The 16,586-nt window shown below is 35.7% G+C and overlaps 1 pseudogene; it reads right to left on the bottom strand.

The window, feature by feature from the left end:
• Nucleotides 1–305: 305 nt before the first annotated feature.
• LOC127664548 (PRELI domain-containing protein 1, mitochondrial-like) overlaps nucleotides 306–16,586 on the bottom strand; it is a 76,773-nt pseudogene continuing 60,492 nt past the window's right edge.

Below are 16,586 nucleotides of genomic sequence, written 5' to 3' on the forward strand. Positions count from 1 at the left end.
CTTAGAACTCTGCAGCATCTGCTCCAGTATGTGTGGGGAAAATAAATAATGCCAAGCACAGAAGATGAAGTCTGTAAGAATGAGAGATTGACTATGAGGAGCTATATGTGCCTATAGCACACAAACTGGATATATAATTCTGGGTCAAGAGCAAAGAAGAGGCTCCAGTCTTTATTTCCTCAGAACAATGATTTTAAGATAGTGATGTAAATTTCCTCAAGAACAGTGTGACATTATTGTGTTTCAATGAATAAAAGAACTGTTCCCTTAAAAACAATTATCAAATACACTGAGAAGACAGGAGATCAATTGAGATAATCTAGCTGCTGCAGCTTGGTGGCATCCTTGGTGGCCAGGACCTTGACTTTCTCTGCCATCTCCTTTGCTTTCTTTTTGGCCTCTTTTGCTGTATCAACAAGTGTTTTCCTCACCTTGTAGCCTGGCCTTAGGGGTATGTAAATCCCTTCATTGTTTTGGTCACATTGCTTTTAAACTGGGCAAGACCAAATTCCTTGACAGCTCTAGAGGCCAAAGAAGTTAGAGAGATGAGATGTAGGCTTCCTTACAAATTTTGGCCCAGCTGTTATTGTCAGAGTTCACGCAGTAAACACAAAACACATCTTACATGTTTACTCTACTTCTTCCACCATCATCAGACAAGTGTGGTTGATGGTCTGAGTGAAGATGGTCATGGTCTGATTCTGTGGGTTCACGATAGAATCCTCCTAGGTTGTACACTGAATAAGCAACTTTGGCAGGAAATGTGTGCTCTGCCCAGCATGGCTTCTGTTGGTATTGGTCCGGAGTCTCTGGGACAGAAGCTTCCGGTTACTAGTCACCTCCTGATTCACTTAACATTGGTTAAAACATATTTGCTATAATAAACCTGGTAACATTGCCAGAAGGCAGCAAACACTTAGCCCCAGAAAGTTCTGTCTCAGGAAATACTTCATTATCTTCCTGACCTGGGTAGGGTCAACACCCATGCAGCAGCAGGGTGAAGAGCCTGGGGGTTGCAGGAACATGGCTAGGTGCCCACCCACTGGGCTCCCAACTCAATCACCACCGTGCTCAGGTGCTGCTGTGAGAGGCTAATGGACAAAATACGGTTGTTTGGTTTTGCTGTTTGATTGCCTTTTGTTTTTGTTTGTGTTGGTTTTCCTTATGCTAGTGTAGCAATACTCACAATTCAGAGAACCAAGCTCAGATGGTAGCTTATACCTATAATCCCTGCCAGAAGAAAAGCAGATTTAAGGTCATCCTTGTATACATGATGAGATATGGTGTAGCCTGAACCATGTGAGACTGCCCCCAAAACTAAATTTTACCCTGAAACTTAAAGACCAGGGAACTTCTAACGTTTGGAATATTTCATTATGATGCTCATATGAACTTATTGGGACAAACAAGGAAGGTATCAGTATAGTTTCAAGTGATGTCCCCTTGACAAAAGGTAGGATACCATAGCTTTACTGGTCAAATTGCAAACAAAAATAAAAGCACATGGGAAGACAGACTTCCATTTGATCATCTCACCCAATGTCTATCTGTGAGGATGGTTTTTTTAAATTACTAATTAATATAGGAACATACTGTGTATCAAACTAGTGTGGGTAGTAACATAGATAGGCAGGTGGGCCTGAGCTGTTTAGGAAATGTATCTGGATGATGATGAGAGCAAGCCAGGAAGTGGTATTCCTTGTTCTTCCTCCATTGGTTTCTGCTTCAAGCTCTAGCCTTGAGTCCCTGCCATGGCTTCCCTTGCTGATAGACTGCAAATCAGAAGTTAAAATAATTCCTTTCCTCTCAGAATTGACTTTGGTCATGGCAGTTTTCATAGCAATAGAAGAATGAAGAACAACAGATCAATGATGATTATAAATGAGATATTAAAAATTATTTGTCCTATGGGACATTAGAAAGAAACTGATAATGGTACATTTCCAGGAAAGCAAATGAAAATGCTAAACAATAATCATAAATCAAGTGGCACTGTCAGAACATAATCAGTCACAAAACAGTTCCAAGACATTTTCCTTTAGTTCTCTATATTGTTTATTATTTTTTACCTTTGTCTTGATGGTCTCATGTATTTCAGGCTACTATTTAGCTGTATATGACCTTGAGCCTGCTTCCTTTAAGACAGAATTGCAGACCTAAGCAACAAAACCCAGCACAATTCTCTATGTTGTGGATCCTCAGTCAACACACAAGCCTACAGCCTGGTTTCTGAAGGATTTATTTTCATTTTCCTTATTTTTCATTATTATATTTCATTCATTATAGAATAAGTCTCTACAATGTAAGTGGAATTTTATGCTAAAGTATTTGAATAGAAACATAGTAAATCCCTTGACCCAGAAATATTTAAGCAAGCTCATTCTCAAGAAACATATTTCATGTCTGTAATATCTCAGGGCGAATCTAAGATACATTTCTGCAGGGAATTCTACTCTTTTCCACCCATGATTTTAACTTTAAAATTTAGAAAAACAAATTAAGTCAGAAAGTCATAAGTAATGAGCCTGTAATGCCTGGATATGTGCTTTACAATTCCAATGAACACTTAGGTATATTTAGCATACAAGATGGCTTTATGCATATTTGTGTACACTAGTTTGTCATTTGTGAAAAAAAGGTGAATTGGTGAGTTAAGGTTGCTATGACCATACTTATCAGGTCAAATGCAAAAAGAAGTTCATTATTTACACCCAGTGGATTACCCTCACTATTCACACTCAGTATTTGTACGTAGTCTTTACACTCAGTATTTACATTTAGTATCCACACTCAGTATTCACACTTAGTATTCACACTCAGTATTTGTACTTATTATCCACACTTGGTATTTGTTTTCTGGTGGCCTTCTGTATTCTGATCTCAGCACTCCGTTAAACTACTTTTGAGATGCTGGGATATTGTTTACCCTCTGTAAAATAAGTGTTTACATTTCTATCTATGTAAATAGTAACAATATATACAGATCCAATGCGTCTTTCACAAAACTAGGAGAATAACATAAGAAAACAGGTGCATACTATCACTCCCATATCCACTTGAAGTCCATGTAGATGATGCTTTATTTAAGGAAACAGGGAGTTGCAGGTCACAAAACCTTCCCAATTTAATGACAACAATCCTGGCTTCCCATTTGTTTTATTTTGGGCACATAATTGCACCAATTTAATGCTTAACTCTGTACAGAACATTTTGTTAAATTCACTTGTAAGGAAGGCAAGGCAAAACATCTCACATATAAATCAACTTTAGCACTTCAAAGCAAGATGTCTATTTTAAAAAGTTATCTTGAAATATAAAATAACCAGTGATGTTTTCCGTTCTTCTATGTATGATTTGCACATCTATACACATCTGAACAAGATGTTAGGGAAGACAAAGCAAAGTTTTAAATAATTAGTGGAAACAGAAACAAAAAATAAGAAACAGCAGACTGAATAAAACTTTTACAGAAGAGGCTACCTGAATGGAAAGAGAGAGACAATATAAGTAATGAAGGACAACAAATACAAGTATATATATATGACAGAGTTAAGGAGAAATCCATTGTGTGCATGCTTATCTAAAAATTAATTTTTAAAAATAGGAAAGGAAATTGTTATTGATTACTGAAGAAATCCACTGAATAGATTGAAGTCAGCTGAAGGACTCTGAGATAAGACCTTCTGCTGTGCCATGTAATCCAGCAGAAAAATCAAACAGCAATTGGTTTCTAGCAACATGCTCTAAGAAACTGGTTCTATAATAGTGGTTAAAAAGCATGGTTCAAAATCCTAAGAAAACCCATCACAAATTGTCACGATTGGCTTCTTTATTACCTTAGACAATTATAATTACCTTAGATAATCATTTCTCATATACAAGAAGTGATCTTGCATATGATTTGTAAACATTTCAGATAAGGCTAGTTGGGGAACCAAACATGAAGTGATAAATAAAATACTCAACCTTGTTTCTCTAGCAAATTTTATTCTCAAAAATATATTCGTTTTTACTTCTTATTTTCAAAAACATTTTTTGTAATTTTCCCATTAATTATAATACATCTAAATGGGTTTTTATAAGGCATGTTAAGTGTGGGATGAAGATAATTTAAATTTAGGACTAAGGAATGATGAGTAGAGTAATTTATTAATGAAGTGATATGTTTTCATTTTCTGAACTGAGAAAGATTCTGAGCCTATTGCTAAATTGAGAATTTGTTTATCAATTTTGACTATATTTTTTTAGATGAAGTCTTATTATATAGTTCAGGATACCTCAACTTTTCAAGAGAATACTCCTGTCTCAAAAAGTATCACTCTCAGAATGTAAGTGCATGTTCCCTCTAGTACTCTCTTAGTGTTTTGCCTTTGCAAATTAGTTACGACAGTCATCTCTTTTAAGTTAGACATACAAATAAAATGAATATTTATCTAACAGAAAAAAATAAACTAAGAAAAGAGTAAGCCCCAAGTGTAAGACATTATAAACTATGAAAGAATGACTAGTAATCAAAGTTCTTGGCTTTCTCCTTATGCAAATATTCTTGAAAAACATGAATATGTAAATGAAGATCCTTATTTATGTCATGAAGCAAAGACACACGATATAATGATTATCATTCTTTGTATATATTTAGCTATAGCAAGACCAATATGCAAGCAAAATGAATCTCAATCAGGAATGGTACTCTTACCATTCACAATAAAAGCGGGCAAGCAATATTTATGGGCATGAGTGAATAAGGGAGCCTTGTCACAACAGACAGAGAGATTTCTATCTAGGAGAATGCTTTGAATATAACAAAAACTCTATAGGCAATGAACAAAACAAAACAAACTAAAAATGCTATACTGGCATTATTTAAGATAATGTTTTGTTTTGTTTACATTTTCACACCTTGAGAAATATAGAACTATCAAAGAGTTACTGAAGAGGTTTGGTAAGCTATTCTGAAAGACTTTTTTTACTGAACGCAAAACTGACTAAATCTGTCTCATTTTCAAGAAGCTACTATACCCAAATATGTTTGGAATTAGCTAGGGAACCTCCTTTTTCCTTAAAAAATGATTAAAAAAAAAACCATTATGTCTACTAAGAAGCATTGATTCAAAAGTATCAGTCACAAAATTCACATAAAACATGCTCATGTGTGGTCTTTTCAAACACTGTAGCAGTATTGAAATAAAAATAACCTAAAATATTCATGTAAAAGTGATTTACTCGAAGTTTGGGAAATTTCCATTGATATTTGGTGTTTATAGGGTCATTTAATTAGAGAGTATGTCTCTACTGTCTAGTGTGTGAAAGTTTAAATGAAAACCATTCACTATGAACCCTGGTACTAGAAGACTTGGTCCCCAAGTGTTGATTGTACTCTTGAGCAGACACATACAACTTCCAGTTTCCTCTCTTCTTCTTGAATGCATTTAAAAATCAGAGAACTTGGCTTTTTTACATGTACTCAAGCCATATTGTCTCTGTCCCTGGCTTCCATGTTCCCATCATGATAAACTCTTACACCTCTGACACCAAAAACCAAAATAGGCTGCCTTAAGTCACTTTGGTTATATTATTTTATCACAACAACCTAAAGTAACTAATCCAGATGTTGGTACAGGAAAGGGATGCTTCTGTGACAACCTGGCCATATTAGTTTTTATGAGGAAAATTGAAATAGTTGAAACGTTATACTGGAGAAGTGGTTAAGTGCTATGAGCAGAGCTTGAGGCACTGGAGTAGAAATGGAGTCGGAATGACATTAGTGCTGAGAGCCATGCAGACTGGGAGCCTGTCTCAAGAGCTTCACAAAGGAAAATAATATTTTAAATAACTGACTTAAAGCTGTTTTGTGTGACATTTTTGGTCAAAAGACCCATTTGCTTTCTTCCCATATCCCAAGAACTTGACTGAGTCTAAATTAAAAAGTAATGGAATACTTTTTTTTTGTCAAAGGAAATTCAATAATGTTGAATGTAGCATGGTTGTTACTGGTAATTATTTTGCAGGTGCTTAATGAAAAAAAAGCAAGTGGGTAGGAAAAAATACAAAATGTAGAAGTTGGAGAGAAAAATGAACACTATGTAGCTTAATATCACATCCAAAGCATGGAGTGGAAGAAAGGCTATCCTAAGAATGCAGGATTCTACTGTGTGACAGTCTGAAAATGAAACCTGATTTGTGTTGGAGACCCGAAAATGTTCTAGCAGCTATAGCTGTGAAGCATCTTCAAAAGAGAGCTGCGCATAAGAAGTAGATCCTGCCCAGAAGAGACATGCTTATTGAAGGCAGCAAAGCTGAGGGGGCATAGCCATCTGCGTTCTTCAATACCAGACACAGAGATTTGGTGTTTCTCTGCTGGGATCAGGTTGTGCTTTGGTCTGGTATTTCCTCACTGTGCTCCACTTCTTTCTTTTGGAATAATAACATGTATTCTCTGCCAATATATATGGGGAGTGTGTAATTTCATTTTTTATTTTAAAAGGAGATACAAATAAGATTTGCCTTGGAGTCTCAAATGAGACATTGAAAGACAATGAAACTTGACATTTAACTCAATACATTTTTCCTTATAGCATAGCCATGAGCTCATGGATCCCAGTGTGTATAATGTAGAGGTTTACATGCAGAATGTGTCCTTCCCCTCAGGTATTTGAATGTTTGTTCCCTAGATGGTGGTGCTATTTAGGGAGGGATAGGATGAGTGGCCTTGCTGGAGGAAGTATGTCACTGGAGGGGAAATCTGAGAGCTTAGTCTCATCCTAAGACTTGTTTGCTTCGAGTCCTTTGTACTCGAAGTTGTGGGGCAAGCTCCTGATTCTTCCACCATGCCTGCTGTTTGTTCCCATGCCCCCATTCTGTGGTGGATCTCTAACCCCCTGCTATGAAAAGCCAAAATTAACCATTCCAATAAATTGCTTTTGGCTGTAGTAATTTCTCCCAACAATAGAAAAACAACCAACACAAGTAAGGTCTTTACCTAGCTTTTATCTTACATTGCTCTTTTTTATTTTCTCCAACTAGCTCCTTCCTTAACCAAGTATCTAAGGTCTTCTGAGATAGCAACAAAGTTCATAGTGCATTTAGAAAATATAACTAAATTTTCAATAACACCTATGATGTTCTATGGAAATTTGGAGGTAAAAAGACTCCAAATGTGTGAGTAGCCAGATTTCCAATTATCATAACAAATGCTTGAGATATACAGGAAAACCATTATTTATTTTTCTCTCATCTCTGGAATTTTCCACTATGAACTCTTTGCTTATTTAGACTATGATGCATCTTGATAGGAAGCACACAGTAAAATAAAACTACTCACATTGTGACAAGGGAATAAAAAGAGAGAAGAAGGCTGCTTGGGTTGCACACTTCTGGGAGCCCCTGTTAACATCCAAGAATTAATGCTTTCCTGGTCACTTGGTACTTTCCTTTTGTGTATTTGACTTGAAGCCTGATGCTAAATATGAACATGTCATAAGATAAGTAAATTCCAGTTCTAAAACATAATTATTGGTTTAATGATCTATTTCAAAATAGATAAGAAATATAATTATAAATTCCACCAATTTGAAGTTCTATTAGAAAAATGCAGGGTGTTGATACCTACACAGTTTTATCAGAAAGCATGTGTAAAAATTATAGAATATGACATAAAGCCTTAACTGACTACAGAATATTATTCCATGGAAATATTCACAGACATATGATTTTACCTATTTAGATATTCTTGGAACTATATGTCTATAAAAGAATTGTTATCTTCATAACTCTATATGTAAATGCTCATTCTGTTTATCATTTTTGATTACACTAGTAACATCATCAATACTTTAGAAATTGTGATTGGTAAAAGAATAGCATAAAAAGGACCCCAAAGTAAGGTCCAACTTATTTCACATCTTAGAATTATATTTTAACAAATATTAATAGCAATAACTATATTTTTAAAAATTCTTTGTTTCTTCCCTGATCCAGTGATCATTGAGTAGAGAGTTGGTCAGTTTCTATGAGTTTGTAGACTCTCTGTTGTTTCTGTTGTTGAAGTCCACCTTTAATCCATGGTGATCTGATAAGATACAAGGTGTTAATTCAATTGTTTTGTTTCTGTTGAGGTATGCATTGTAACTGACCATATAGTCAATTTTGGAGAAGGTTCCATGAGTTGATGAGAAGAAGGTATATTCTTTTGTGCTTGGGTGAAATTGTGGTAGTCTAACTGGAGGTATATTTTAGGCCCATTTGTTTCATAACTTCCATTTGTTTCACTGTTTCTTAGTTTAGTTTTGGTCTCAATGAACAGTGTCTTGAAGTCTCCCACTATTTTTTATTGAATATTTTATTTATTTACATTTCAAATATTATATCCTTTCCTGATTTCCCCTCCACAACCTCCCATCTCATCCTCCTCCCCCTGCTTCTGTGAGGGTGCTCCCCTACCCACACACTTACTCATACCTCACAGTCCTGACATTCCTTCACATTGGGGAATCAAGCCTTCACAGGACCAAGGGCCTCTCTTCCCATTGATGCCAGATAATGACATCCTCTGCTATATATACAGCTGGAGCCATGGGTCCTTCCATGTGAACCCTTTGGTTGGTAGTTTAGTCCCTGGGAGCTCTGTGGGGTCTGGTTAGTTGATATTGTTGTTCTTCCTATGGGGTTTTAAACCCCTTCAGTTCCTTCAGTCCTTTCTCTAGTTCATCCACTGGGGGGGGTGTCCCAGGAAGTCTTCCAATATTAATATGTTGGGTTCAACATATGATTTAAGCTTTAGTAATGTTTCTTTTATAAATGAGAGTGTCCTTGCATTTGAGATATTTATGTTTAGAATTGAGAGGTCATTTTGGAAGATATTTTTTATTTGATGAGTATGAACTGTCCTTTCTCATGTCTTTTGATTGATTCTGGTTGAAAGTCTATTTTAGTTGATATTAGAATGGCTGTTTCAGCTTGCTTCTTAGCGCCCTTTACTCTGAGGTAATGTCTATTTTGGCATTTCAACACTATTTTTTTACAGATCTTGAAAGATCAATTTTCAGCTTCATGTGGAAAAAAAATACAGGGTAGCTCAAACAACCTTGTACAATAAAAGAATTTCTTGAGCTATCACCATCCCTGATTTCAAGCTATACTACAGAGAAATAATGATAAAACACACGTGGTATTGGCATAAAAAACAAACAGGTAGATCAATGAACTAGACTAAAAGAGTTGTAAATAAACCTACCCACCTATGGACACATGATATTTGACAAAGAAGTCAAAACTATACAATGGAAAAATGAAAGCATCTTCAAAAATTGTGGTAGTCTAACTGGATGTCTGCATGTAAAAGAATGAAAATAAGACCATTTATCACCCTACACAAGGAAGGATGTGTGAATCTCACTCCAAAAGGGAAACAAAATAATTATTACATGAGATAGAGATAGGGAACTGTGTAAAAGAGGGAAGGGCTGAAGAGATGAAACAGGGTTATCAGGTAAGGAGGGAGGGTGGGAGAAGTTTGGGTGTGTGAATCGAAACCAATGGGGAACCTCTCTGGAACCAGCTGGAGGCCTGGGACTTGGAAGATTATGGGGCATCTATATAGGTGACTCTAGCTGAGATTCCTACTAGCAGCGGATATAGAGATTGAAGTAGCTATCTCCTGAAGCCAGATAGTGCTTCCAGAGGAGGAAGACTTACATCAATCCACCCTCAAAACTTGCAACCCCAAATTTTCCCTGTCTACAAGATACACCAGGATAAAGATGGAACAGAGACTGAGGTAACAGCCAACCAATGATTTCTCCAACTTGAGCTCCATCCCATGTGAGAGAACTAACCTCTGACACTAATGATGATACAATATTAAGCTTGCACAGGAGCCTAGAAAAATTGTCTCCTGAGAGACATTCAGTACCAGATGGAAACAGTTGTAGCGAACCACAGTTAAATATCAGATAGTGGGGGGAATCTTGTGGAAGAGTGGAAAATATAAGTGAGAGAACTTGGGGAAGGACTCAAGAACACCACAAGAAGATCTACACAATCAACTAACCTGAGCACATGGAGGCTCACAGAGACTGAGCCTTTAACCAAAGATAATGCAGGGATGGACCTAGGTCCCCTACAGATTTTTAGCAGACATACACCTTAGTCTTTATATGTGTCTCCTAACAATCAGAGATAGAGTGGTGGCTGTCTCTGACTCTGTTGCTAGCCATTGGATCCCCTTCCCCTACCTGAATTATCTGTCTGGAACTCAATGAGAAAGGATGTGCCTAGTCCTGCTGGGACTAGATTTTCAAGAATAGAGTGGTACCCAAGGGAAACTTCCCCTTCTCCTTAGATAAAAGGAATGGGATAATGGGGCAGGAACTTTTAAGAGCAGAATTGAGAGGGGAGGTGAGAGGGGGCTATGAGCCAGATGTAAATTGTATTTTAAAATTATTGAAAAAATTCTTCTAATGTGAAGTGTATTATAAAGCTATTGTATATTTCAGATTTTTACTTTGACTCTCAAAAATTAAACAACAAAGCATAGATGCATGAGAAAACAGACATGCTATACTGGCTAGTGTTCATGATGTTTTTACTTAGGAATCTTGAGACGGAATCGCAATGTGGTTTGGAGTTTTAAATGATAATTGTATGAGAGATAAAAAAATAACAAAATGTCTTTGACATTCCTGTTTATATTTGTTTCTCTATTTTCATTTTAATTTATCACAATGAGTCCAGTATACATGGATAAGCTATTCCTCTAGTACAAGATAACCACAGAATTATGAACTTGTTTAATTAAGAGAAAACAAGAAGGATCCATTTTATATTCAGCCTGTTTTAAAGGGCTAAGAGAATCTCTTTTACTAGTCTTCCTTTCTATCAATATTTTGTATCTGTAGAAGATGGGAAATTATATATATATAATATATAATATTATATATATTATATATATAGTTACATTGCAAATGGTATATTTAATTGTTTTACTATATCTTATCTCTGTTTTTTTAAACCTGTTTTTGCACTAAAACATAAAAGAAAGAAAATAATTGGCTGATGTAGACTGGCTGATGTAGACATTGTAACCCTAGAAAAGAAAATGTGATTACCTGAAGAAAATAGGAAGTAAAACTAGCAAACCACTCTGTGTGCACTGATGGTACTGAGTGAGCCAGCTACTTAGACTTGTGCCTGGAGAGCTGGTCACATGAAGCCACATGACTAAGAGCTATGTTAATCATCAACCAAAATGTTCCTTCCTAAAGACACATTTTTGTGGTTACTTGGTTGTTCATTGTTTTTTGAGGTTTCACACCTTAACTCACCTTGATTTCTAGTAAATTGTCTATTAATATATTTTGTTGATTTGATATGTTTCTTTCCAGAATTTTTTCAACACTTAGAATTGTCTCAAATATTTGAATATAGTATTCAAGCAAATCATCACTAATAATAGCCAGTAATATATAGGAGTCAAGGAGAGGCAACTGGAAGAACTACTGACCTTTATTCTGATGGAACTACCTCACTTCATTCTTGTAAAATGTTTGGTAGCAGTAAGACCATAAAAAAGTGTAGTGATTTCAAATAGTGCATGCTTGACCTTAGACTCTGAATATGTGTACATTATAGCACATTATAAAGTGTGGTCCCAAAACAGCCTGGTAATGCATAAAAAATTTAAGCATTTCTATTGTTCTTCAAAGGATTAATGTGTTTTTAAAATTCCATACAACCTGAAGGAATTTTGTGGGACCTAAAAGAATAAATATAACTGAGTAGAGACCTATGAAGGCCCATTTTGCACTGAGGGTAAGATTCTTGTGATTATCGGGTATATCACTTTTACAAGTATATTTTCAGTTACTTGTATTTTGTAGCTTTATCTCTAAAATTTATTGAAGTAAATTATTATTTTAATAGCTCTGCAAAGAGAGAAATAAAGTAGAGTTTTATGACTGAAAAGCAATTTTTTCCTTAACAGCTTTTTATCCATAAGAAAATAATGTTTCTATAACTCATGAATAAAATTGGATACTCTTGGGTTAATATATAGAAGATCTACATGTACAGATACAAAATTAAAAAAAACCATTGTCTGGGTTTTCCTCAGGGTGGATTGGATGCTGTCTTCATACTCACATTCTATCTAGAATGTGCTAAAGATTAATTGATGTTTTAAATCAGAGTAGTTAAAATCATGAGATATTGGATTGCAAGAGAGATGGACTCAGTATTATAAAATGAAAATGTATTGCTTGGCCACTTATAGTAGGACATCAGCTGGGCATCATTTTTTCTGATAATTACTACAATGGTTGGCTTGTGAAATACAGCTTCAGTACCTAAGAAAGAAATACAAACTTTGTGGTGAATTAATTCTCCTTAAAACAGTATTCCTTAATATTAATAAGGAATTGTCTTAAGTCCATTAGTTTAATTTACTAGTTGATTAATAGAAACTTAGAAAATTCTCATATCTAACTTCAACTTTGAGTACTGAATGCAATTTTTTTTTATTTTTTAAAAATTTTATTCGATATATTTTTTATTTACATTTCAAATGATTTCCTCTTTCTGGTCCCCCACTCCCCGAAAGTCACATAAGCCCCCTTCCCTCCCTCTGTTCTCCCACCCATCCTTTCCCACTTCCCCGTTCTGGTTTTGCCCCATACTGTTACACTGAGTCTTTCCAGAACTAGGGGCCATGGTGGGGAGTCTTCTGGGTATATGCCCAGGAGTGGTATAGCAGGATCTTCTGGAAGTGAGGTGCCCAGTTTTCGGAGGAACCGCCAGACTGATTTCCAGAGTGGTTGTACCAATTTGCAACCCCACCAGCAGTGGAGGAGTGTTCCTCTTTCTCCACACCCTCTCCAACACCTGCTGTTTCCTGAATTTTTAATCTTAGCCATTCTGACTGGTGTAAGATGAAATCTTAGGGTTGTTTTGATTTGCATTTCCCTGATGACTAGTGAAGTTGCGCATTTTTTAAGATGTTTCTCTGCCATCTGAAGTTCTTCGGGTAAGAATTCTTTGTTTAACTCTGTACCCCATTTTTGATAGGGTTATTTGGTTTTCTAGGGTTTAACTTCTTGAGTTCTTTGTATATATTAGCTATTAGCCCTCTATCTGATGTAGGGTTGGTGAAGATGTTTTCCCAATTTGTTGGTTGCTGATTTGTCCTTTTGATGGTGTCCTTTGCTAAACTTTGTAATTTTATGAGGTACCATTTGTCAATTCTTAATCTTAGAGCATAAGCTATTGGTATTATGTTCAGGAACTTTCCCCCTGTACCGATGTCCTCAAGGGTCTTCCCCAGTTTCTTTTCTATTAGCTTCAGAGTGTCTGGCTTTATGTGGAGGTCCTTGATCCATTTGGAGTTGAGCTTAGTACAAGGAGGCAAGGTTGGATCAATTCGCATTCTTCTGCATGCTGACCTCCAGTTGAACCAGCACCATTTGTTGAAAAGGCTATTTTTTTCCATTGGATGTTTTCAGCCCCTTTGTTGAGGATCAAGTGGCCATATGTGTGTGGGTTCATTTCTGGATCTTCAATCCTGTTCCATTTATCTGCCTGCCTATCACTGTACCAATAATATGCAGTTTTTAACACTATTGCTCGGTAATATTGCTTGAGGTCAGGGATACTGATTCCCCCAGAATTTCTTTTGTTGTTGAGAATAGTTTTAGCTATCCTGGGTTTTTTGTTATTCCAGATGAATTTGAGAATTGCTCTTTCTAACTATGAAGAATTGAGTTGGGATTTTGATGGGTATTGCTTTGAATCTGTAGATTGCTTTTGGCAAAATGGCCATTTTAACTATATTAATCCTGCCGATCCATGAGCATGGGAGGTTTTTCCATTTTTTGAGGTCTTCCTCTATTTCCTTCTTCAGAGTCTTGAAGTTCTTGTCATACAGATCTTTTACATGTTTGGTAAGAGTCACTCCAAGGTACTTTATACTGCTTGTGGCTGTTGTGAAGGGGGTCATTTCCCTAATTTCTTTCTCAGTCTGCTTATCCTTTGAGTATGGGAAGGCTACTGATTTGCTTGAGTTGATTTTATAACCTGCCACTTTGCTGAAGTTGTTTATCAGCTGTAGGAGTTCTCTAGTGGAGTTTTTTGGGTCACTTAAGTAGACTATCATATCATCTGCAAATAATGATAATTTGACTTCTCCCTTTCCAATTTGTATCCCTTTGACCTCCTTATGTTGTCTAATTGCCTGAGCTAGTACCTCAAGTAATGCAATTATTAGAATGAGTCATTAGTATTCCATGCCTTTATTTATGAAAAATTAATTTCTGTGATAGACAGATTCAAAGTCACTTTCTGTACACAGCCATACAAATTAATAAATTGTGCTGGCTACATTAGTTTCAGTTACATAAACTTGCCACATAGCAAGCAAATAGCCTGAAGCTACTTAAAATCCTGATTTGTTTCTATTATATTCTGGTCATTCATCTTGTACATATTAGTATTAGCATGTGTCGTTTCAGATTAGCTTTTATGTGAAGTCACAAACTGATCTTGAGGAAAAGGAAAAAGTGTCCAGTGATAATTTTTAGACTTTGTTTGGGAAGTGTGTTTTTGTGAACTAAAATAGTATATCATAAGCAGAACTATCTATGAAGCTCACTTTCCCTTCTTTCTGTATGTCTGTATGTCTTCAGTAAAGATCATGAAGTAAATCATATAGGTAAATATGCTGCTATATGACAGAAAAAATGGAGATATGAAAAGGATTAAAAATAAAAATAATTTAAAAGACTCCCTTGAAAATAAGTCCTAGGCTGAATATTGAAAGTGACAGAATACTCTATGCAATGAATAATATTTTAAATGAGCTATGTTTATGCCTGGAAGAATTCAGCATAGACTCAAAGAAGCTCTAGAAGGTCTTAGGCAAATAAACTTCAGAGAAATTATGTGATTAAGGAGACACAGAATACAAGCCCCAACTCAAACAGGAAAAGAAACAAAATTCAGCAAGTGGCTTGAAAATTAATTAAAATAAGATAATGTTTAAAATGGTCCTAATTACAAATGAGGGGATGCTATGCAAATAGGAATTTAAGACAGTACACTAGAAATAATTTAAGCTAAAAAAAAATCCTTAATCTAATGAGAAATACTATATGCACTGGAGATTGTTGTGCTAGCTGGAAGACCTTTAGTAAGTATACTAATTTATTTCATCAAACTTTGTATACTGAGGGCTATAGAAAATTTCATTCTTTGGAATAAACTATGTGAGGATACCATATTGATGCTTAAGTTATTACTCTTTAATGACTAGGCTACAGATTCATGACAAGTCAATAATCTAACCTTAAATGTAAGTCTCTCATTGTCAGTGAAGCTAATTGATTCACTTGTTAGCTATAGTCTTCTGTGCCATTCAGAAAGGATGCCTGTGTGTAATTTTCTCTCACAACTACTAGAGGCAGGAGAACACTGCAGAGTGGCTCCTGAAGCAACTTACAAACAATTTATGCACTGACTGTTCATTTATCAGTGACTATTACCTCCCAAATGTTGGGTAAGTAGTTAGCATGCAAGAACAAAAACATACAAAAATATTGGAATTAAACAATGAAAGATAAACTACAATGTAGAAAAATATTCCCTATCTTGATGTTTAATATAGCATACAGTTTGTGTTTTCTCATCAGTGTGATGAAATGCTTGAAAGATAGCTTGTTAGAAGAAAAGTTTGTTTGGGCTCATGATTTCAGAAGATTCTATTAGTCATGTTAAGGAATGCATCATCAGTTGAGGGAATAGTGTAGACTTTGTTATGCTGACAGCTCTGTACCTGGTGGAAAACAGGAAACAAAGAAGTAGATTGGAAGGGTAGGTTGGTACCACCTTCAGAGCTCTGTAGTTAGTGATGGACATTCTTCAGTCAAGTATGACTTCCCAAAGGTTCCTCAGTCTGACAAATCATGCAAAAAAAAAAAAAAAAAAAAAAAAAACAAACTAGGGACAAAGAATTAGAATGTGAGCCTATGGCAGGCACTTCAGAATCAGAATATAACATATATCTATCAAAACAAAAGTGATGCTTAACTAGATTGGAAATTGTCCTAAAATGGTAATATAAGTTACTTAATAGATTTCAGACATGTACACACACACACACACACACACACACACACACACATTATCTATGATATTAAGATATACATGTGTGTGTGTGCAGGCACATGCATGTGTGTGTGTTTGTGTGTGCGCGCGCATGTGCGTGCACATGCATGTGTGTTCTAAACAGGTCAAGCTACATACTTCTAGTGGTCCTGGAATTGACTATGTAGACAAAGTTGCCCTCTAATTAAATGAGGTCTGCCTGGTTCTGCCTCTCCAGTGCTGGGATTAAAGGTGTGCAATAGTATTCCCTGCTCAGTCAGTTATTTAGATAGGAAGATTAAGATACAAAAAGTGCATTAGAATTTAGCTCTAGCTTGGATCAAATTCAACATGGTATTTTAGTGCTTCAAATTTCATTTAAGAAGTTATTTTAATAAAGTCTTACTATTTTTCATTGAAAATGAAGGCATTATTCTAAGTTCTAGTTGAACATGCTA

Source organism: Apodemus sylvaticus, chromosome 14, assembly GCF_947179515.1.
Source record: "Apodemus sylvaticus chromosome 14, mApoSyl1.1, whole genome shotgun sequence".
NCBI lineage: Eukaryota > Metazoa > Chordata > Mammalia > Rodentia > Muridae > Apodemus > Apodemus sylvaticus.